The sequence below is a fragment of the Lissotriton vulgaris genome, chromosome 3_2 (genome assembly GCF_964263255.1).
Source record: "Lissotriton vulgaris chromosome 3_2, aLisVul1.2, whole genome shotgun sequence".
Lineage (NCBI taxonomy): Eukaryota > Metazoa > Chordata > Amphibia > Caudata > Salamandridae > Lissotriton > Lissotriton vulgaris.
The window spans coordinates 75,107,130-75,132,067 of NC_141690.1; positions in this window are offsets into that span (position 1 = coordinate 75,107,130).

The window sequence follows — 24,938 nt, forward strand, 5'->3', positions numbered from 1 at the left end:
AAACACTTTACAAATATTAGATTATTCTTCAAAAAATAGCTACTGAAAAAGTTTATAAAAATTCTGTAAAAAAATAAATAAATATTCTACTGAGAAAATTAAAAAATAAAAAACTTTGGAAATTCACTGAAAAAAATAATGGTTGCAGGGACGTATTATACCGGACGGGCTTCTCTGCACTATTGCAGCTCCAAAGGTTCTGAAGGCCCAGAGTGAAATACTGTCAGAGACTAGAAAAGCCAGGTCTTAAGAGATTTTTGGAACTGTGTAAAGTCTGTGCATGCATGTAGATGGAATTGAAGCAGATTACAGTGCTGGGTGCTAAATGTGAAAATGCACACCCACCATCCAGGTAGTGTGAATACGCCAAGAAAGTAACAGGAATTTCCCACTGGATCTAAGGCTCCGAGTGGGAGCATACCACTGCAGTTTACCCTGCAGCTAAGGTGGTCCACTACCATACAGGGCTCTATTTACCAAACAGGGGTGTTTCAACATGGCCTGCTGTTTGATGAGCAGCTAATTGATGGGTTCGGAGAATGGGTTCTGTAGGCGAACAAGGCGGAAGATTACTGATTAGCCATATCGAAATATTTAGAACCGCCTGGAGTTTGGAAGACAATCCTTCATTCATGGCGACCATTAGAACATTCCCGTAGCCCAGGTGGCTGCGTATGAGGGCCTGAACTAGGGATTTCCTTGTCTGCATTTGTAGCCACGAGAAAAACTTCCTGGGAGGGCACATTACTCCAAAGTAGGAGACATCCGTGATAGCGATGACAAGTGGAAAGGGTGCCTGCATTGGGGGAAAAGATTGTGCACCTTCCTGCACATAAAGTGCAGGAAGGTGCCCCTTCCTGCACATAAACAATCTTAAATGGGGATGTATAAACTCTATGTGTGCTGCTATGGAGCACACATAGAAGTTGCAACTCGTAATTTTCAAAATAATTGTTTATGTGCAGAAAGGGACACCTTGCTTCCCATAAACAATCATGTATTTGCAGTTTATATGTGTATTGCCTAATGCAGCGCACATAGAAACAGCATTTCTCCTTGTTTTGGCATGTAAAGACAAGGTTTCATTTGGCCTTAATTTTGGCGCTGCCTCCTACTTATGCCGCCCTTGTAAATAACGTCAAAATCAATGGGTGTTGTAGCGGAAGGCCACAGCAAAACCCATTGCCCATCCTTTTCACACTAAGGGGCCTATTCCGATCCGGGTCGGAAGGGCACCGAACGCAATCTGGATGTAAAAACTACGAGCCTTATTCGTGTTTTCCGCCTAACTCGTACGGCTGTATGAGCAAGCAAGTACGATGCGAGCAACGTGGGATTTACCAACAAAGTAGTTTCCGGGTCCAAAGTGCTCCGTACGTCTCGGCCGTAAGCTAACGGTGTCGTGCAATGGATGCAATTTACCATAGAGCCAGTACAATGCACGTGTCGGACAGCCGGTTCGAGCCGGCATTGGACAGCCGGTTTGAGCCGATGTTTCTGGCTCGCAAAACATCTGGGACGTTGCCTTTGAGGGTTCGCGTCGGACCCCCTGTCACCCGCAGCCTTACAACTCGGACTCAGGGGGAGACCCAAGGGTCTCCCCAAAACAGGCATGTACGGTGCGGATGACACCAACACGTATCCACTGTAGTTGGCGCCTTTGTGTGAGCCATACTCATTCAGTCAGTGGGAGACCATGGACGCGCCATAGGACCGGCTGCCATTGACTTCTATAAGAGTATACGACCGAAACCAAGTCCGGCAGCATTCGGCCTCATCGTACTCGCATGGTCGGACTGCAGGAGTCCGGCTCGATCGGAAAACACTCCGGATCCATCTCGGTCGGAGAGCTTTCCGACCCAGATCGGAATCGGGCCCCAAGTGTAGCGTGAGAGGCTGCCTTGTAAATAAGGCAAATTCCATATTGCTAAGGGAAAGTCTTAAAAGTATTGCTCCTGTGGGGATAGGAGCTTGTAAATGGAGTGGATAAATGTGGCTCACTGGTTAGAGCAGGCAGACCCTGAAGCAGAGGTCAGACCCGGGACCAGGGTTCAATTCCCGACGCAGCAGGGTCTTTAGCTCAAATCCATGGACTCGATAATTCTCGCTTCGGTGCCTGACCTAACCATGGGTTCACACTCTGCAACTCTGGGCATTAAGCTTGCTTAATCTCCACAACGGCCCCCCCGCGGCGGGATGCCTGACTTTCACCTTGGGGATCACAGGGAAAAGCCAGGACGGGTTCCCAAGGCAAGCGCGGAGATACCCCTTCGGGGGTCGATTCAGGCGCTATATAAGAAAAATAATAATAATAATAATAATAAATATGCCCCTTAGTATTTTAACTCCAACGCAACTATCATTTGTGAAATTACAAACAGATGAGAGGCTAAAATTACTTTTTATAATTCCAATCCAAATACCATTCGAAAAGGTATATGAGCCTGTGTGATTATCCTTTCTAGTCTAACTCCAATCCCAAATAACATTGTGAAAATACATATAGACGGGAGGTTAACATTATTAATATAACTCCAAATCAATTAAAATGGTTGAAAATGGGGTTAAAATGAATATTTTAACTCCAACCCAACTAAAATTCGGAAAAAATCATATGGTGGGATGTTCTCAGATTAAGAAATCTAACTCCAACCCAAATATACCAAGACAAAAAATATTGAGGAAAAGCATTCAGATGACAGGATTAAAATTAGTACTCAAGCATAATCTACCGTCAGGCCAACTGACATTGGGCAAATATTTTCAGTGGAAGGGGGAGGGTTACATTTTCTAACTCTACTAACATTGTTGGAAATGCATAAAGACGAGGGGTTAAAATTGCTATTCTACTCCAACCCAAATAAAATTGGGAAAGCTCCACAATGCATTTGGAGGTGCTGGTGGGGAATCAAGCTTAAAAACTGAACTCCAACCCAACTTACATTGGAAAGAATGCAAATAGTTTTGAAGTCATAATTTACTATTCAAACTCTAACTCAGATTATACTGGTGAAAAGGGTTAAATAAAAAGTATACACAAGAGGGTCCTTGTGGAGCGAATATTAAGGGGAAAACCAGGGAAAAGCAACCAAATGTACAACACTAAACCCCTTATAACATATTCACATCATATATTAATTCATCAAAACTGTACGACAAAGAGAATAACAAACTTTTTTTTATATTAAAGAATTTTTTATTTTCATTATCAAAATAGTAAACATTCCTTCAATTACTATTTGATAAATACATATGCAATCAATTCTGTATGACTTAAGAATACATTTAATGCAGAGGAGCCCCAAACATGGGGGATCAATCTACTTAATACAGGTACATGTCTCCACAAAAAAGAAATAAGGGCAAAAAAAAACACATAAATTCAAAAAATTTACAGTTTAACAAAGACAATACATAACACTTATGAACATCATAAACAATTTAGAAAAGACAAATGCGCCGACGTGCATTTCGGAAATCTCATGTACCATCCTTCATCAGGCCCCTGATGTGCTATAATAATTTCAATATTCAGAAAGCCTGATGCATTTAATACATTCAGCAAGAAATGTATACAGTATTTTGAGCACTGTCAGTAAAATCCAACCATCTCTGTAGGGACAGACAGAGCACAAATAATCGTTAAATTCATTATATTTACTTAATTAACCAAAGTTTATAATCACATATGAGCAAAATATAGCTCACTACGGAGAGCACTAAAAGACATATCAGGTGTGGTAAAACAAATAAAGTGTTCTAAAACAAATATGCTAACCATCACCACCACTTTATGAAGAGAAAAAGTCACTGTCACCAAGTGCAAAAACGTATGTGTAAAGCTAGAAATGTCCTCTAGTGTCCCCGAATTATGTAGTCTGTTGTTAAAATGAGAGTGCCTAGTGCCTTTATCTAAGGTTCTGTGGAGGAATGCGGGTCAGATTTAGGGAACATAAATCTGCAATAAATATCAAACGCATTGGAGCGGCTCTTGTTAAAGATTGGTTAGACTAGTTATTGGTTAGAATAACAACACTCTATCAATGACCTACAATGGCTAATACTTGAACGTGTGCATACACCCAAAGAAGGTAACACTGAAGCCTTGAGACGCAAAAGAAAAGTTTTTTGGATACATAACCTCCAGACTACTGAGACAGGTTTAAATGAATCCCTCCCCTGGGAAAATGCGATTACTTGAATTCAACATCTGCCTCTATCGTTATGTCAGAATCCTAGTACCCGTCCTTGCTGGTTATCAGAGCCGTAAATACGTTTTTTCCTTAGTGATTTTATCTGTCTGATCCAGAAAATGCCAAATGGGTACTCACTGATGTGGTGTAATATTCATCTATCGGAATTACCTTTGAGTGAATTCTGTCATTTTCTCTGTCTTGAACTGGTTATTTTGTATTATTTGACAGATTTGTAGACGTTCGTTGTTCTATCAGATCGTTCATCTCTTTGAATTTTGTCTCTGTACTCTCACTCAAATACAGGATAAACTTTTCTTTTATCTCCCACTCCAAGATGGCCACCAGTTTGGACTACATCAATATTCTTACTTCCTGGTAGCCCTTGTTGATTTTTGTGATGATATGTTTTCCAACATGGCGACGGAAAGAGTAAATATATGATCTCTATGGGCTAGGCTCTATGTGCACCTCAGGGGGTTTTAATTAATTTAATCACATGACCAAGAGGTTGGGTCTTATATGATATAAAAAGGGTTCTTTTGTCACGTACTCCTAGTTTCCGGTATCTTCTGAGCAGGAGTTGGGTGGCTGAATTTTGACTATAGAGGGAGCTGCCCCTCCTCTACGTCAGCATGCCGCCCTTGGTGTAGACTTTTTGTAATGGGAGGTTTGTTGACGAGACAGGGCCCCGCTAGTTTTAATTGCGGTACATTGCGATGTATTTATTTTTAAACCTGTGGGTTCAAGCAGGAATAGTCCCATGATGTACATTTGATCCTATTGTGGATGGGCCCGATAGATATCTAGAAGAGAGGCATTAAGCCTCTATTGTGCTTGTCGACACTTTATTTGTATATTCATGTTTTTAAAGGCATGTATACACATTCTGTCACGCCCTCTTGAGTATAACGGAGGAGGACTAACCACCCTATTGCTACATACCACAGACCGCTTGGTCATATACAAAGTCGGACTCTGAGACATACTCCGTTGCCATATTTATATTTTATGTATTAATATTACTTGATTATTGATTGGGTATATATTTAGCTTTGCCATTCTGTTGTTTTAAATATTATGTATTTACTTTATATATTATATATACTTAATGTTGTATATCTGATGCCTCAACTACATGCATTTTCTCCTATATTTATTTGAGTTGCCGTAAAATAGTAACTCTGGTTCCCCATTAATAAGCATTTTCCACAATGTTAGTTAGGTGGGAGTTAGAATAATACATGAGACCACACTCCTATGCCTATTTTACCCTTTCCACCTTATCACTTAGACCTTTTGCTCCATATGGGTTGAATCAGGACAAAGAAATGTATGTACTTTTAGGCTAAAGCAAGTTTATAGACTGAAGTCTCATACCGTTTTTTATAAAAGAAACAAACAAGAAATTGAAAACCATGTATGACCTTAAGAAATATATAAAATAGAAAAGGACAATTAAACAATGAATATCTAATGATGATTAGGAACCAAAATAAGATTACAAGATGGTCTAATCATGGAATTTCTTTCCTCACCCCCTCCTCTTTTTTATCATGCCCCCTCTTGTTTTTTTTAAAATTTTCTATTCTCTTTTTCCCTTCTTTTCTCCGCCTCCTTCCAAAATTGACCTAAATTATTGTTCTGAAACAGTTTAGATGTCAACATACAATCTTTGAAAGCTTGTTTTATATAAAAAACTAATACCATGAAAATCAATAACTTTTGTGATGGGTTAGATGTGAGTAATATAATTATGATCCTCAGAAAATCATTGATACTATGAAGTGTGCATAAATAGCACTGAAAGTCTTAAAACTTTTAAAAAACTCACCCACTGGAGGGCTCAAATGAAAGTTTAATGAAATGTAATCGTTGAAATTTAAATTAACCCATCACTTTTGTATATGTTTCAAATGTACCATGAAATGTTTCAACATCATGTATTCATGTGATGAAATAGGGACTGAACAGAGAAGGAATGAATTACTGATTAACTTTAAAGTACAAGTCCCATAATTCCTATGTGAAGGAAATAGGAAGTTGAATGTTGTAATTTGAAAAAAATGTATAAACATCGCGGAAGCAGAGAGTCAAATCAACCGTGACCAAGGTGTCAGAGGACACCGAAACGCGTTGGTTGAGTGATGATCCGTTTTGAATAATTCATTAAACAGACTCATGTGTAATTGCCCGTGAGTGCGCCTCTAATTCTTCTTGGGAAAGAAGGTTGTGAAATATCTATGTATATATATAACAGTTTAATAATTTAAAAAATACTTAATATTCTCAAAAAAATATAAAATGTAACATATATTACTTTGAATTAGTACGTTATTTTGAAATAATACAAATCATTTTGTGAATTATATTACTAAATAAAAAATCTCCAAAAATAATTTTATCCAAAAACGACCACAAAATTATGTTAAAATATGTTAAATGAACACAAATAAATGATATTATTAATTTTATTACATAGGGTGAACCACCATCCACACAAATAAAGCATGAAAACTCACAAAAAAGGACAAAATAATAAATTATGACCAAAATGTTGGTTTAAATAAAAGCTAATATAAATTAATAAAAGCATTAATAACCTACCCACTCAAAACCCAAATCATACCTAACAACCTCAAAACAAAACAATAAGTACATAAAATTGCACATAGACAATATAACTTTAAAATACATACATGCAACTAGTAATCAACAAGTTTAAAATGACTCTGAAAAACACATAATACTAATACAAAAAGAAGTATATATAATTTTAAAGTAGTTAAAATTTAGAACAATTTTAAATATGTATAAACTGAGTTGGAAAGGCCGTCGGAATCCGACATAGTAATCGGTCGGTCAGAAACACGGTCCGTAGAACTGTACGAATTGGCTCAGACCGACTCGGACTCTCCGAATGCCGGTCAAAACCAATTCAGAATGACCACATGGTTCCCCTGCATCATAACCGGTTGGTCAGAATCGTTTCCGACCGAGTCGGTGGATGGGTACTAAGACGGTCTAGTAGAGGCTTTCCCACCGACATCGTAATGAGCCCCCTAGACTTTAAAATTGCTATAAATAGATTTTATTAACTTCTACTACAATTTTTTCATCAGTGCTTTGTTACTAGAAGAATTTGATTGCTACATATCAACGCTGAAGCGTTTAAATATGAAAAATGGAAAGATATATATATTATAGCAGCAAGCCTATATTTTATAGTAGTTCAATACGTGTAGACAAGTTTAATACTGGTACATTCACAAGTTCATTAAGAAGCCAGGGCTGTCTGATTCTGTGTTTTTTTCTCTTTGCTCTTGGCCCTGATAAGTGTCCCAGACTGATGAGACATAAGAATAGATGGATAGTGTGTGCATGTTTTTCACTATTTATAACTAGTTGGAGGAAACTTACCTGCATACCGGGAGGAGTCACCGGATGCCCAGACTTGCGCCGCCGCCCCAGGACTACAATTCCCGGCAGGCTCAGCGGCGGCGCTCTCCATAGACATCCCACGAGCGCCAGGAGGCGCGTTTAAACAGCGCTTTGCCCCGCGTCAAGGAACGCGCGCGGGACGAACCGGGCGAAGCCCGGGCCAAAGGCAGACCCGTTTAAACCCGTTCAAGACCGAACAAGGACGGGACGGGCCACTCCCTTAACATCTACAGTCTCAAAGGTCAGTGAGTCCCTGTATGTTCCTGTATGTTCTGTCAATCAACGTCCAAAGTGTGGTTAGGATCTACCTCCATTTATCTAAGAGGATTGTGTGAACCATTACTACATCCCCAGTTGCAGTGGGAAACTGTAGGAGAAGTACTGGCGGGTCTCTTATGGGTTCTTTAGACAATTTCTTGATAAGAGTTTCTACCGCTCTGGCTAAAGATATCGAACTTACTGAAAAGAGACTATCGCTAGATCCACTCTTTGATAAGCGGTCCTCATTGGGTAGTCTGGCAAGGGCAAGATCGCCCGCTCCCTAAGAGACCGATTTGCATGACACGGGGTCCTCTACTGAGGGGAGGGAAGGAAGTGTTATTACACTGCAGGAAGCAAGCCCTGAGGCTGGACTTAATCCGAGTAACCCTGCCAAGAAGCGGCCTTCTCCCAATATGAAAACCAGGTTTGCCAAATGTGCAAAAGTTGGAGTGGCACAACAGTCGCTGGGCCCAATATCCAAAAAGAAATGCACAGGGGTGCAACAGCAAGCGGCAGATGGAAAAGGGAAAAAAGCTAAGGAGGTTGCGCCCAAAGAGAATTTGTTAACAATTGCATCACACGCACCGCCACCAGCAAAAGAAGGGGCAAACACATTGCAATCCAGGGATGGAGATGCCCCACGGGTCTCGGATCTCGCCTTTTGGAAAAAATTGGAAAGCACTGTACACAAGCTAACCCTTCTGATACACGATAGACTGGATCGTATTGAAAATAGACTGGTGTGTCTGGAACTTTTGCTCGCATCAGTACAGGCCAGGGGGGTTCAGGGAGGGATCCAATTTGCATGCAGTCAAATGGGGGGGGGCAAGGCATTGTGGGCACAACTTCTAATACTCAACTAATTCTAATGTATCCCCGAAAGGTAGTCAAAGCCTTGCAGGAAATAACGTATTGGCTCCTAATGCCACTATCCCCCTGAGAAAACTTTCAGGGGTACCTCATATAAAACAGGCAAGTAAAGATAAAACGGTGAAGGCTATCAGCCCTTTAGTAAAAACTCAGATAACACACAAACCCCCTATAACTCACGCTGTGCAGAGCCAACAAACAATTGATCCCCCCCGGGTTCATCCCTGTACGTGGTAGTACTGACAGGGGTGTCATCGTTAGAACATGGAAAGAGGGAGACCTATAGGGAATTAAAAAATAAGTATATTTTTTGGCTGAATGCCAACCGGCCACTACCTAGCTATATATGCCTAGAGATATTATTTGCTAGGAGAGTAAATTGGGTGGGAAGACGGGCCAAGTCGACTGAAGGTGTTAGTAATATTATTAACTTCAGGGACACAAGATGTGCCAAATTCATTTGCAATGTGGCACAACACGGCTCTAGATCTCGAATCCAATCACTTCCCCTAAAGTTTTTTTATGCCCCTGAACAGAACAAAGAATGGGGTAACCCATCAGGAGGTGCGGCCCAAACTATTACAATCCACAGAACATCAGGTTACAAAATAGGTTTGGGGCCTTGTCAGGGTTGGAAGATTGTGACTGACAGTTAAGCATGGTAGAAGGGGAAACTAGAAGCAGTTTATCAAAAGGATTAATAACTGTGGGGAAAGTTATTGAGGGATCCCCACCAGTCAGGAGATCAGTAAAACTGAGTGAGTGGAACACTGTAGACCTATTGTCATGGAATGTGGTGGGACTTTCAACAAAATTCTATAATAAGGAATGGCTGGACTATGTAAATGAATTTAACGTAATCTGTGCCCAGGAAACATGGGAAGTAGACCCAACAAATTTTAATCTTGAGGGGTATATAAGCTGTTTGGGACTAAGCTGTAAGATCTAGGGCAGGCAGAGCAAAAGGGGGTCTCGTTCTGTGGGCGCGCCTGACTCTTGATGGGACCTGGATGGATCTCAACTGGAAATCAGACTGTATGCTTGCAGTTCAGTTCAAAACCAGAGATCTTAACCTGATTATAGTTAATTTTTTATAATGCAGGGGGTTGTAGAGTAGAGGAGTTGGAGGGTAAACTGGGAATCCAGAGAGAGAAGATGAATAATGCCCTCGCTCCTTTAATTTTAATTGCAGGGGATTTTAATTGCCATTTATGTCCTCAGCGGATTCCCTTTATGGAAAACTGGGCGTCGTGTAATTTAGTGGAGGGCGCCCATTTTGACCACACAATAGATGGAGACAAAATCAATACGATGATGAATAACTTTGATTTGTATCATTCCATGGATCTTTTATCTCTCAACTCCAACAGTAGGGTTAATCACACCTTTAAAGGCAGAGGGTGTAGTTCATACATTGATTTTGTTATTGTCTCCCGCTTACTTAAAAAGAGAGTCTTAGCATTTAACATTGACTGTAGTGGCTTTAGTGACCACAATCCCCTCACAGTGAGTATTGTAGTGTCAAAGGTGAACAGAGAAATAAGGAAGAGACCTCTAGGCATTAGGGAGATGGTCACAGACCAAGGCAGAAGACTAAAATGGGCTAAAATGGATAGCAGAAGTTTTTATAAGTCATTAGTCTCCAAAGGGAAACAGCAGTTGAAGGTATGTCTAAATCCGGAGATTAAAGGGCCGCTGGTGGTGGAGGCATTTGAGGAGATGGGTAGGCTAGTAGATTGCTTAATGCACGCAACATGGTAAGGGATGGAATTCCACAACCCGAGATGGTTTGATAGGGGATGCTCTTTGGCCCAGAGAAAGCTTAGAGCTGCCCTCAAACAGAAACCCAGAGATGGTGCCAGGGTTACGCTCTGCAGAGCACATTATAAGCAAGAAGTTAGGCGCCGTAAGTTAGCCCTTCAAACTGAAACGTGGGAAGATTTACGAGAGGCTGCGGAAAAACGCGATCTTACCAGGTTTTGGCAAATAATTAATAAACGCTGCTTTCAAGATGGGAATAGCCCTAGCATTCCGTCAAATGTACTCCCAGCACAATGGGTGGAACATTTCAGTGCTCTATATAACAGAGGGACCACGCGGGAAGGTGAACATGATGACCATTGGGACATTGTTGCTGGGAGGACAGAATTTACCCTTAAAGAGATTGAGGGGGCATAAAGGGCCTTACACGCAATAAAGCCCCTGGTCCTGATAGGATCCCGCCGCACCTTTTCTTAAGTAACATAGAACTATGGGGCCCGTTAGTCACAAGAGTTATAAATGTGGCCATAGCATTGGGCTTACCCCGCTCATGGTCACCGGCTATAATAGTACCAATTTTCAAGAAGGGTAGCAGAGATAGCCCCCAATGTTACAGGCCCATCTCTTTAATCGATGTAACAGTTAAAGTAATGGGCAGGGCTATCCTGAACCGCCTAATGGATTGGGAAGCAGAAAACGGTATCCTCACAGAAGTACAGTTTGGCTTTCGGGCCGGGAGGTCCAAGACAGACCAGTGTTTAAATTTATATTTACTGGTCACCAAATATACTGTTGCCAGTCAGGAGAAAGTTTATTTAGCCTTTATGGATCTGGCAGCGGCCTTCGATTGCGTAAATCGATCGAAGCTGTGGGCAATATTGTCGAATCTGGGGGTTGATGCTGGCCTCATTTCTATTTTGAGGAACCTTCATCAGACCACTTCCGCAAAAGTGAGGTATAACCTGGAGGGCGACCAGACAGAGTCCTTTAATTGCACGAGTGGGGTTAGGCAAGGGTGCATACTTGCACCCTTCCTATTTTCCATTTATATCAATGGGCTTGAACGTTTTTTATCGAATCTGAAAGCGGACACACCCAGAATAGAAAGTAGATCTGTCCAAGTTCTGCTTTATGCGGAAGATGCGGTCCTGCTGGCCCGAACGCCAGTAGGACTGCAACGTCTGATTGACAGGTTTGTGGAGTTTATGTCTAGCCTAGACTTATCTGCCAACATGACAAAATCATATGTAATGGAGCTTGGTCCAAAACATAAAGGTAAACATTTTAACAATATAATAGGCGCTACAACTCTGGCAAAAGTGCAGACTTTTTTATATCTAGGCATTTTATTTGATAGGAATCTGAATTTCAAACCACTGATCGAAGAACATGGTAATAAGTTGGCAGCGAGCTCAGGAGCGGTTATGAATTTTGGGTGCAGATTGGGCCGCTGGGCCCCTGAACAAATACTGACCATGCACAACTCGATCACTGTTGCTAAGGTTGTGTACGGGGCAGAGTTATGGGGAATGGCAAATGCAACCAATTTACAGACCAAGGAAAACAAACACTTAAGGAGGCTGCTTAAAGTCCCCCAATAGGTACCGTCATATATAGTACACGAGGAACTTGGCTGTAAGTACCTGGAGGACAGCGTGAGGAATAGACCCCTTATGGCCTGGCTAAAACTATGGGTTAATCAGGAAGCTAATTTATCGTGGCTGGTCATTACAGATTGTTTGGGGAGTTAGAAAGGTATATCTATTCCCTGGCTGAAGTATGTGAAAGGGGCTTTGGAGAGCATTGGATGTGGAAACCTGTTTTCAAATCCACAGACAATTACAAAACAAGACCAAGCAAGAGTCAATAAGAAGCTCTCCAAACTTACCGCCAGGTCACGAGAATTGAGGGAAAGAAATAAGCACACTGTACAGGCCTACATGACAGTGAAACCCACGTGTGGGCTGGAGCCCTATCTCTCCCTTGTATACAACCCGCACAATAGGTTTTTATTAACGCATTTTAGACTCAACCTGTTTCACCACCTTTTAGCTGAACCTGCGGGATTCACTAATGCAGTTGAGTCAAAGGGTCCCTGTGGCTGCAATCATCGATCTCCGCAGGATACCCTTCATTTTGTATTACTATGCCCATTTTATCAAGTACCTAGGCGCTGTTTTTTAATACATCTTTTTTAAAAAGCTAATTTAAGATCAGCAAGAGATGCCCTTGTTTTTTTAAAAGAGTCCAGAGATCCCCTGACATAATTTTGCTTGATAAATTTTTTAAGGAAATCAGAAAGATTAAGATCCACTAGATGAATTTGATTTTTGATACTGTTAAGAATGGAGAAAATGAGGATGTGGTTGTATGTTATATTTTTTATTAGTCTATTCCTGTTTCTCTTTTAATGAAATGTTTGTATAGATTGCATAATGTAGTTTTATGGTGTTGTTGAAATGCCGAATAAAGAAACTTTGAATTGAACTAGTTGGGATTTAACATGATATAGGAGGATATATCAGCATTTTTACTTTTCACTGATATGATATTCTTGTAGTCTTTAAGAGAAATTCTTTTATTGTTTTAAAAATTACAGCACTAACATCTTGCATCATATAATTGAGGAGGTGGGAGGAATCAAAGCTGGTGAGAGGAGACGAAGCTGATAAGGGCGATTACGTCAGTTCTTAGGCAATCAAAAAGAGTTGGGGAATTAGGGGAAGATCAATGTGCCGAGTACGTAATTTCAATGTGCAAGTCAACCATAGAGTAAGAAAGATAGGAGAAGAGCTAGAGAGTTGTGTAAAAGATTAACTCAATGGAGGACATAGAGAGATACCAGAAAGACTGATGCAAAGATACAAATGTGTGATACATCATTTTAAGGTCTCAGTATATTTGATAAGCACCTCAGTGGAAAGGTTTTCAGTTTCTTGCAAAATGTTTTGAAGTCTTCATGACATCTGTTGTCTGTTGGTAGAGACTAACATAATGATGATGCAAGACCAGAGAGCTAATACGGTCAGACAGAATGAGCTTTCTAGTTTTTACATTTCAGTCTCAAAATTTCTTTGTTTCGTAGATGCTGCTCACTTCTAGAGATTCTTATAATGAATCCTAGATAACCTGGCTGAGTAGACTGAATGGCTTTGAAGCTATGTAGACTAAATTACACTTGATATTGTCCTCAATAGGAAGCCATTGTGGTTCTGGTGGTATTTGAGTAATGCAGTCATTTTCTAGGGTGTCTGAGACCAGGCAAGCCCCTGAATTGATTTAGAAACAGTCTTTATTGAGAGAACTAAAATAGTAGGCAGTGTTTTTCATTGAATATTGAAACTAGACTGTATTTATCTATAAGGTTAATTGCAACTGCTATTGTAACTCTAAACTCATTCATCCAATACACTATGACATAAACAACTTTTGTACTAGACAGTATATGAAAGCATCATGTGAATGTTGTATGTACTTTATTTATTGCAGTGCATTTTATTTTTTTTATTTTTTTTCAGCTCTGGACCCTATTTTTGCTAGTGTCTGCCCTGTCATGTATGAGCTGTGTAGTATCCTCAATCAACCTGGATCAACCTAAACTTAAATGTAATGGCCGCCTCCCGAGGGTACGTAAGGGCCTCCTGCCAGTCCTCATCACTAATCAATCCCACATCACCCTGCCATCGCTCCCTGAGTCTTGGAAAGGTATCCGGGAGATTATTACATAGTTTCTTACATATGAGAGATATTGCCTTCGAGTTTAGGAGCCCATCTAGCAGCCTATCCTCGAGTGGTGAAGATTCTGGTATGTCCACAAAGGATCAGAAGGCCGCCGTAAGAGCATGCCAGATTTGCAGGTAACTATACGTTTCTCCCCGAGCCAGGTAATACTGCTTCTGGAGGTCCTCAAATGTATGTATAGCTCCCTTTCTGACTAGGTCTTTTACTGCCGAGATACCTATAAGCTCCCACTTATCAAACCTGTGCTGGCAACACAGCATGCCCAATGTCTGTGTATACCAAAGTGGTGTTACCTTAGTGAGGATGCCAGCCAAGGCGAGAAAGCACTGTTCACCAGATCTCTAACGTGTGTAGGGTGGGCTCGAAGAATCACCCCTTATTTTTCTTATTGTTTGTGTACAGTGCCCCGTTGCCATATTTATATTTTATGTATTAATATTACTTGATTATTGATTTGGTATATATTTAGCTTTGTCATTCTGTTGTTTTAAATATTATGTATTTACTTTATATATTATATATACCTAATGTTGTATATCTGATGCCTCAACTACATGCATTTTCTCCTATGTTTATTTGAGTTGCCGTAAAATAGTAACTCTGGTTCCCCATTAATAAGCATTTTCCACAATGTTAGTTAGGTGGGAGTTAGAATAATACATGAGACCACACTCCTATGCCTATTTTACCCTTTTCCACCTTATCACTTAGACCTTTTGCTCCATATGGGTTGAATCAGGACAAAGAAATGTATGTACTTTTAGGCTAAAGCAAGTTTATAGACTGAAGTCTCATACCGTTTTTTATAAAAGAAACAAACAAGAAATTGAAAACCATGTATGACCTTAAGAAATATATAAAATAGAATAGGACAATTAAACAATGAATATCTAATGATGATTAGGAACCAAAATAAGATTACAAGATGGTCTAATCATGGAATTTCTTCCCTCACCCCCCTCCTCTTTTTTATCATGCCCTCTCTTGTTTTTTTTTAATTTTTCTATTCTCTTTTTCCCTTCTTTTCTCCGCCTCCTTCCAAAATTGACCTAAATTATTGTTCTGAAACAGTTTAGATGTCAACATACAATCTTTGGAAGCTTGTTTTATATAAAAAACTAATACCATGAAAATCAATAACTTTTGTGATGGGTTAGATGTGAGTAATATAATTATGATCCTCAGAAAATCATTGATACTATGAAGTGTGCATAAATAGCACTGAAAGTCTTAAAACTTTTAAAAAACTCGCCCACTGGAGGGCTCAAATGAAAGTTTAATGAAATGTAATCGTTGAAATTTAAATTAACCCATCACTTTTGTATATGTTTCAAATGTACCATGAAATGTTTCAACATCATGTATTCATGTCATGAAATAGGGACTGAACAGAGAAGGAATGAATTACTGATTAACTTTAAAGTACAAGTCCCATAATTCCTATTTGAAGGAAATAGGAAGTTGAATGTTGTAATTTGAAAAAAATGTATAAACATCGCGGAAGCAGAAAGTCAAATCAACCGTGACCAAGGTGTCAGAGGACACCGAAACGCGTTGGTTGAGTGATGATCCGTTTTGAATAATTCATTAAACAGACTCATGTGTAATTGCCCGTGAGTGCGCCTCTAATTCTTCTTGGGAAAGAAGGTTGTGAAATATCTATGTATATATATAACAGTTTAATAATTTAAAAAATACTTAATATTCTCAAAAAAATATAAAATGTAACATATATTACTTTGAATTAGTACGTTATTTTGAAATAATACAAATCATTTTGTGAATTATATTACTAAATAAAAAATCTCCAAAAATAATTTTATCCAAAAACGACCACAAAATTATGTTAAAATATGTTAAATGAACACAAATAAATGATATTATTAATTTTATTACATAGTGTGAACCACCATCCACACAAATAAAGCATGAAAACTCACAAAAAAGGACAAAATAATAAATTATGACCAAAATGTTGGTTTAAATAAAAGCTAATATAAATTAATAAAAGCATTAATAATCTACCCACTCAAAACCCAAATCATACCTAACAACCTCAAAACAAAACAATAAGTACATAAAATTGCACATAGACAATATAACTTTAAAATACATACATGCAACTAGTAATCAACAAGTTTAAAATGACTCTGAAAAACACATAATACTAATACAAAAAGAAGTATATATAATTTTAAAGTAGTTAAAATTTAGAACAATTTTAAATATGTATAAACTGAGTTGGAAAGGCCGTCGGAATCCGACATAGTAATCGGTCGGTCAGAAACACGGTCCGTAGAACTGTACGAATTGGCTCAGACCGACTCGGACTCTCCGAATGCCGGTCAAAACCAATTCAGAATGACCAAATGGTTCCCCTGCATCATAACCGGTTGGTCAGAATCGTTTCCGACCGAGTCGGTGGATGGGTACTAAGACGGTCTAGTAGAGGCTTTCCCACCGACATCGTAATGAGCCCCCTAGACTTTAAAATTGCTATAAATAGATTTTATTAACTTCTACTACAATTTTTTCATCAGTGCTTTGTTACTAGAAGAATTTGATTGCTACATATCAACGCTGAAGCGTTTAAATATGAAAAATGGAAAGATATATATATTATAGCAGCAAGCCTATATTTTATAGTAGTTCAATACGTGTAGACAAGTTTAATACTGGTACATTCACAAGTTCATTAAGAAGCCAGGGCTGTCTGATTCTGTGTTTTTTTCTCTTTGCTCTTGGCCCTGATAAGTGTCCCAGACTGATGAGACATAAGAATAGATGGATAGTGTGTGCATGTTTTTCACTATTTATAACTAGTTGGAGGAAACTTACCTGCATACCGGGAGGAGTCACCGGATGCCCAGACTTGCGCCGCCGCCCCAGGACTACAATTCCCGGCAGGCTCAGCGGCGGCGCTCTCCATAGACATCCCACCAGCGCCAGGAGGCGCGTTTAAACAGCGCTTTGCCCCGCGTCAAGGAACGCGCGCGGGACGAACCGGGCGAAGCCCGGGCCAAGGGCAGACCCGTTTAAACCCGTTCAAGACCGAACAAGGACGGGACGGGCCACTCCCTTAACATCTACAGTCTCAAAGGTCAGTGAGTCCCTGTATGTCCCTGTATGTTCTGTCAATCAACGTCCAAAGTGTGGTTAGGATCTACCTCCATTTATCTAAGAGGATTGTGTGAACCATTACTACATCCCCAGTTGCAGTGGGAAACTGTAGGAGAAGTACTGGCGGGTCTCTTATGGGTTCTTTAGACAATTTCTTGATAAGAGTTTCTACCGCTCTGGCTAAAGATATCGAACTTACTGAAAAGAGACTATCGCTAGATCCACTCTTTGATAAGCGGTCCTCATTGGGTAGTCTGGCAAGGGCAAGATCGCCCGCTCCCCAAGAGACCGATTTGCATGACACGGGGTCCTCTACTGAGGGGAGGGAAGGAAGTGTTATTACACTGCAGGAAGCAAGCCCTGAGGCTGGACTTAATCCGAGTAACCCTACCAAGAAGCGGCCTTCTCCCAATATGAAAACCAGGTTTGCCAAATGTGCAAAAGTTGGAGTGGCACAACAGTCGCTGGGCCCAATATCCAAAAAGAAATGCACAGGGGTGCAACAGCAAGCGGCAGATGGAAAAGGGAAAAAAGCTAAGGAGGTTGCGCCCAAAGAGAATTTGTTAACAATTGCATCACACGCACCGCCACCAGCAAAAGAAGGGGCAAACACATTGCAATCCAGGGATGGAGATGCCCCACGGGTCTCGGATCTCGCCTTTTGGAAAAAATTGGAAAGCACTGTACACAAGCTAACCCTTCTGATACACGATAGACTGGATCGTATTGAAAATAGACTGGTGTGTCTGGAACTTTTGCTCGCATCAGTACAGGCCAGGGGGGTTCAGGGAGGGATCCAATTTGCATGCAGTCAAATGGGGGGTGGGCAAGGCATTGTGGGCACAACTTCTAATACTCAACTAATTCTAATGTATCCCCGAAAGGTAGTCAAAGCCTTGCAGGAAATAACGTATTGGCTCCTAATGCCACTATCCCCCTGAGAAAACTTTCAGGGGTACCTCATATAAAACAGGGAAGTAAAGATAAAATGGTGAAGGCTATCAGCCCTTTAGTAAAAACTCAGATAACACACAAACCCCCTATAACTCACGCTGTGCAGAGCCAACAAACAATTGATCCCCCCCGGGTTCATCCCTGTACGTGGTAGTACTGACAGGGGTGTCATCGTTAGAACATGGAAAGAGGGAGACCTATAGGGAATTAAAAAATAAGTATATTTTTTGGTTGAATCCCAACCGGCCACTACCTAGCTATATATGCCTAGAGATATTATTTGCTAGGAGAGTAAATTGGGTGGGAAGACGGGCCAAGTCGACTGAAGGTGTTAGTATTATTATTAACTTCAGGGACACAAGATGTGCCAAATTCATTTGCAATGTGGCACAACACGGCTCTAGATCTCGAATCCAATCACTTCCCCTAAAGTTTTTTTATGCCCCTGAACAGAACAAAGAATGGGGTAACCCATCAGGAGGTGCGGCCCAAACTATTACAATCCACAGAACATCAGGTTACAAAATAGGTTTGGGGCCTTGTCAGGGTTGGAAGATTGTGACTGACAGTTAAGCATGGTAGAAGGGGAAACTAGAAGCAGTTTATCAAAAGGATTAATAACTGTGGGGAAAGTTATTGAGGGATCCCCACCAGTCAGGAGATCAGTAAAACTGAGTGAGTGGAACACTGTAGACCTATTGTCATGGAATGTGGTGGGACTTTCAACAAAATTCTATAATAAGGAATGGCTGGACTATGTAAATAAATTTAACGTAATCTGTGCCCAGGAAACATGGGAAGTAGACCCAACAAATTTTATTCTTGAGGGGTATATAAGCTGTTTGGGACTAAGCTGTAAGATCTAGGGCAGGCAGAGCAAAAGGGGGTCTCGTTCTGTGGGCGCGCCTGACTCTTGATGGGACCTGGATGGATCTCAACTGGAAATCAGACTGTATGCTTGCAGTTCAGTTCAAAACCAGAGATCTTAACCTGATTATAGTTAATTTTTTTATAATGCAGGGGGTTGTAGAGTAGAGGAGTTGGAGGGTAAACTGGGAATCCAGAGAGAGAAGATGAATAATGCCCTCGCTCCTTTAATTTTAATTGCAGGGGATTTTAATTGCCATTTATGTCCTCAGCGGATTCCCTTTATGGAAAACTGGGCGTCGTGTAATTTAGTGGAGGGCGCCCATTTTGACCACACAATAGATGGAGACAAAATCAATACGATGATGAATAACTTTGATTTGTATCATTCCATGGATCTTTTATCTCTCAACTCCAACAGTAGGGTTAATCACACCTTTAAAGGCAGAGGGTGTAGTTCATACATTGATTTTGTTATTGTCTTCCGCTTACTTAAAAAGAGAGTCTTAGCATTTAACATTGACTGTAGTGGCTTTAGTGACCACAATCCCCTCACAGTGAGTATTGTAGTGTCAAAGGTGAACAGAGAAATAAGGAAGAGACCTCTAGGCATTAGGGAGATGGTCACAGACCAAGGCAGAAGACTAAAATGGGCTAAAATGGATAGCAGAAGTTTTTATAAGTCATTAGTCTCCAAAGGGAAACAGCAGTTGAAGGTATGTCTAAATCCGGAGATTAAAGGGCCGCTGGTGGTGGAGGCATTTGAGGAGATGGGTAGGCTAGTAGATTGCTTAATGCACGCAACATGGTAAGGGATGGAATTCCACAACCCGAGATGGTTTGATAGGGGATGCTCTTTGGCCCAGAGAAAACTTAGAGCTGCCCTCAAACAGAAACCCAGAGATGGTGCCAGGGTTACGCTCTGCAGAGCACATTATAAGCAAAAAGTTAGGCGCCGTAAGTTAGCCCTTCAAACTGAAACGTGGGAAGATTTACGAGAGGCTGCGGAAAAACGCGATCTTACCAGGTTTTGGCAAATAATTAATAAACGCTGCTTTCAAGATGGGAATAGCCCTAGCATTGCGTCAAATGTACTCCCAGCACAATGGGTGGAACATTTCAGTGCTCTATATAACAGAGGGACCACGCGGGAAGGTGAACATGATGACCATCGGGACATTGTTGCTGGGAGGACAGAATTTACCCTTAAAGAGATTGAGGGGGCATAAAGGGCCTTACACGCAATAAAGCCCCTGGTCCTGATAGGATCCCGCCGCACCTTTTCTTAAGTAACATAGAACTATGGGGCCCGTTAGTCACAAGAGTTATAAATGTGGCCATAGCATCGGGCTTACCCCGCTCATGGTCACCGGCTATAATAGTACCAATTTTCAAGAAGGGTAGCAGAGATAGCCCCCAATGTTACAGGCCCATCTCTTTAATCGATGTAACAGTTAAAGTAATGGGCAGGGCTATCCTGAACCGCCTAATGGATTGGGAAGCAGAAAACGGTATCCTCACAGAAGTACAGTTTGGCTTTCGGGCCGGGAGGTCCACGACAGACCAGTGTTTAAATTTATATTTACTGGTCACCAAATATACTGTTGCCAGTCAGGAGAAAGTTTATTTAGCCTTTATGGATCTGGCAGCGGCCTTCGATTGCGTAAATCGATCGAAGCTGTGGGCAATATTGTCGGATCTGGGGGTTGATGCTGGCCTCATTTCTATTTTGAGGAACCTTCATCAGACCACTTCCGCAAAAGTGAGGTATAACCTGGAGGGCGACCAGACAGAGTCCTTTAATTGCATGAGTGGGGTTAGGCAAGGGTGCATATTTGCACCCTTCCTATTTTCCATTTATATCAATGGGCTTGAACGTTTTTTATTGAATCTGAAAGCGGACACACCCAGAATAGAAAGTAGATCTGTCCAAGTTCTGCTTTATGCGGAAGATGCGGTCCTGCTGGCCCGAACGCCAGTAGGACTGCAACGTCTGATTGACAGGTTTGTGGAGTTTATGTCTAGCCTAGACTTATCTGCCAACATGACAAAATCATATGTAATGGAGCTTGGTCCAAAACATAAAGGTAAACATTTTAACAATAGAATAGGCGCTACAAGTCTGGCAAAAGTGCAGACTTTTTTATATCTAGGCATTTTATTTTATAGGAATCTAAATTTCAAACCACTGATCGAAGAACATGGTAATAAGTTGGCAGCGAGCTCAGGAGCGGTTATGAATTTTGGGTGCAGATTGGGCCGCTGGGCCCCTGAACAAATACTGACCATGCACAACTCGATCACTGTTGCTAAGGTTGTGTACGGGGCAGAGTTATGGGGAATGGCAAATGCAACCAGTTTACAGACCAAGGAAAACAAACACTTAAGGAGGCTGCTTAAAGTCCCCCAATAGGTACCGTCATATATAGTACACGAGGAACTTGGCTGTAAGTACCTGGAGGACAGCGTGAGGAATAGACCCCTTATGGCCTGGCTAAAACTATGGGTTAATCAGGAAGCTAATTTATCGTGGCTGGTCATTACAGATTGTTTGGGGAGTGAGAAAGGTATATCTATTCCCTGGCTGAAGTATGTGAAAGGGGCTTTGGAGAGCATTGGATGTGGAAACCTGTTTTCAAATCCACAGACAATTACAAAACAAGACCAAGCAAGAGTCAATAAGAAGCTCTCCAAACTTACCGCCAGGTCACGAGAATTGAGGGAAAGAAATAAGCACACTGTACAGGCCTACATGACAGTGAAACCCACTAGTGGGCTGGAGCCCTATCTCTCCCTTGTATACAACCCGCACGATAGGTTTTTATTAACGCATTTTAGACTCAACCTGTTTCACCACCTTTTAGCTGAACCTGCGGGATTCACTAATGCAGTTGAGTCAAAGGGTCCCTGTGGCTGCGATCATCGATCTCCGCAGGATACCCTTCATTTTGTATTACTATGCCCATTTTATCAAGTACCTAGGCGCTGTTTTTTAATACATCTTTTTTAAAAAGCTAATTTAAGATCAGCAAGAGATGCCCTTGTTTTTTTAAAAGAGTCCAGAGATCCCCTGACATTATTTTGCTTGATAAATTTTTTAAGGAAATCAGAAAGATTAAGGTCCACTAGATGAATTTGATTTTTGATACTGTTAAGAATGGAGAAAATGAGGATGTGGTTGTATGTTATATTTTTTATTAGTCTATTCCTGTTTCTCTTTTAATGAAATGTTTGTATAGATTGCATAATGTAGTTTTATGGTGTTGTTGAAATGCCGAATAAAGAAACTTTGAATTGAACTAGTTGGGATTTAACATGATATAGGAGGATATATCAGCATTTTTACTTTTCACTGATATGATATTCTTGTAGTCTTTAAGAGAAATTCTTTTATTGTTTTAAAAATTACAGCACTAACATCTTGCATCATATAATTGAGGAGGTGGGAGGAATCAAAGCTGGTGAGAGGAGACGAAGCTGATAAGGGCGATTACGTCAGTTCTTAGGCAATCAAACAGAGTTGGGGAATTAGGGGAAGATCAATGTGCCGAGTACGTCATTTCAATGTGCAAGTCAACCATAGAGTAAGAAAGATAGGAGAAGAGCTAGAGTTGTGTAAAAGATTAACTCAATGGAGGACATAGAGAAATACCAGAAAGACTGATGCAAAGATACAAATGTGTGATACATCATTTTAAGGTCTCAGTATATTTGATAAGCACCTCAGTGGAAAGGTTTTCAGTTTCTTGCAAAATGTTTTGAAGTCTTCATGACATCTGTTGTCTGTTGGTAGAGACTAACATAATGATGATGCAAGACCAGAGAGCTAATACGGTCAGACAGAATGAGCTTTCTAGTTTTTACATTTCAGTCTCAAAATTTCTTTGTTTCGTAGATGCTGCTCACTTCTAGAGATTCTTATAATGAATCCTAGATAACCTGGCTGAGTAGACTGAATGGCTTTGAAGCTATGTAGACTAAATTACACTTGATATTGTCCTCAATAGGAAGCCATTGTGGTTCTGGTGGTATTTGAGTAATGCAGTCATTTTCTAGGGTGTCTGAGACCAGGCAAGCCCCTGAATTGATTTAGAAACAGTCTTTATTGAGAGAACTAAAATAGTAGGCAGTGTTTTTCATTGGATATTGAAACTAGACTGTATTTATCTATAAGGTTAATTGCAACTGCTATTGTAACTCTAAACTCATTCATCCAATACACTATGACATAAACAACTTTTGTACTAGACAGTATATGAAAGCATCATGTGAATGTTGTATGTACTTTATTTATTGCAGTGCATTTTATTTTTTTTATTTTTTTTCAGCTCTGGACCATATTTTTGCTAGTGTCTGCCCTGTCATGTATGAGCTGTGTAGTATCCTCAATCAACCTGGATCAACCTAAACTTAAATGTAATGGCCGCCTCCCGAGGGTACGTAAGGGCCTCCTGCCAGTCCTCATCACTAATCAATCCCAAATCACCCTGCCATCGCTCCCTGAGTCTTGGAAAGGTATCCGGGAGATTATTACATAGTTTCTTACATATGAGAGATATTGCCTTCGAGTTTAGGAGCCCATCTAGCAGCCTATCCTCGAGTGGTGAAGATTCTGGTATGTCCACAAAGGATCAGAAGGCCGCCGTAAGAGCATGCCAGATTTGCAGGTAACTATACGTTTCTCCCCGAGCCAGGTAATACTGCTTCTGGAGGTCCTCAAATGTATGTATAGCTCCCTTTCTGACTAGGTCTTTTACTGCCGAGATACCTATAAGCTCCCACTTATCAAACCTGTGCTGGCAACACAGCATGCCCAATGTCTGTGTATACCAGTGTGGTGTTGCCTTAGTGAGGATGCCAGCCAAGGCGAGAAAGCACTGTTCACCAGATCTCTAACGTGTGTAGGGTGGGCTCGAAGAATCACCCCTTATTTTTCTTATTGTTTGTGTACAGTGCCCCGAAGTAGCCGGATTAATCAGTTTGGTATCAGTCAAGAGCATATGCAGGGTCATCCTGAGGACAGTATATCCAATGATTAACAGTTACTAACTGTGCTGCCCAATATTAGAGTTGCAGGTCGGGAAGTGCAATGCCTCCATCGTATCAGCTTTTAGTTATCTTCTTTAGACCCACCCTTGGGGTCCTCCCATTCCACAACAACGTGCAGACCTCTCCCTCAACTTCCTTGAAATACGAGTCTTGAACTATATAGGGGCAGTTATGAAGAGTATACAGGAAGCGAGGTAGGGCCAACATCTTAAAGAGCGCAGCTATTCCCAGCAACAAAAGTGGAAGGGATATCCAATGTTTCAGATCCGCTCGCAATTTAGCCAGCGGGGGGCCAAGTTAGAACTGTAAAAGAGGTTTGGGTCAGAGGTGCCATAAATTCCCAAGTATCGAAACCCATCCCCCGCCACCACTATAGCGCATCCTGCCGGAAGCCTAGGGACCGGGCCCTGCAGCATAAACAATACGGAATTACGCCGATTGATCGCATACCCAGTGTATTTACCAAAATTTGTAAGGATGTCAAGCACCACTGATATAGATCTATATATGGAAACCAGGTACAGCAGTTTATCGTCCGCATATAGGGATATTCGATCTTCCACGTCATCCGCCCACCTCATCCCTCAGACCATAACATCTAAGCGTATCCAAGCCACTAGGGGCTCTAGTAACAGGCAAAATATCAACAAGGATAGAGGGCACCCCTGTGTAGTTCTTCTT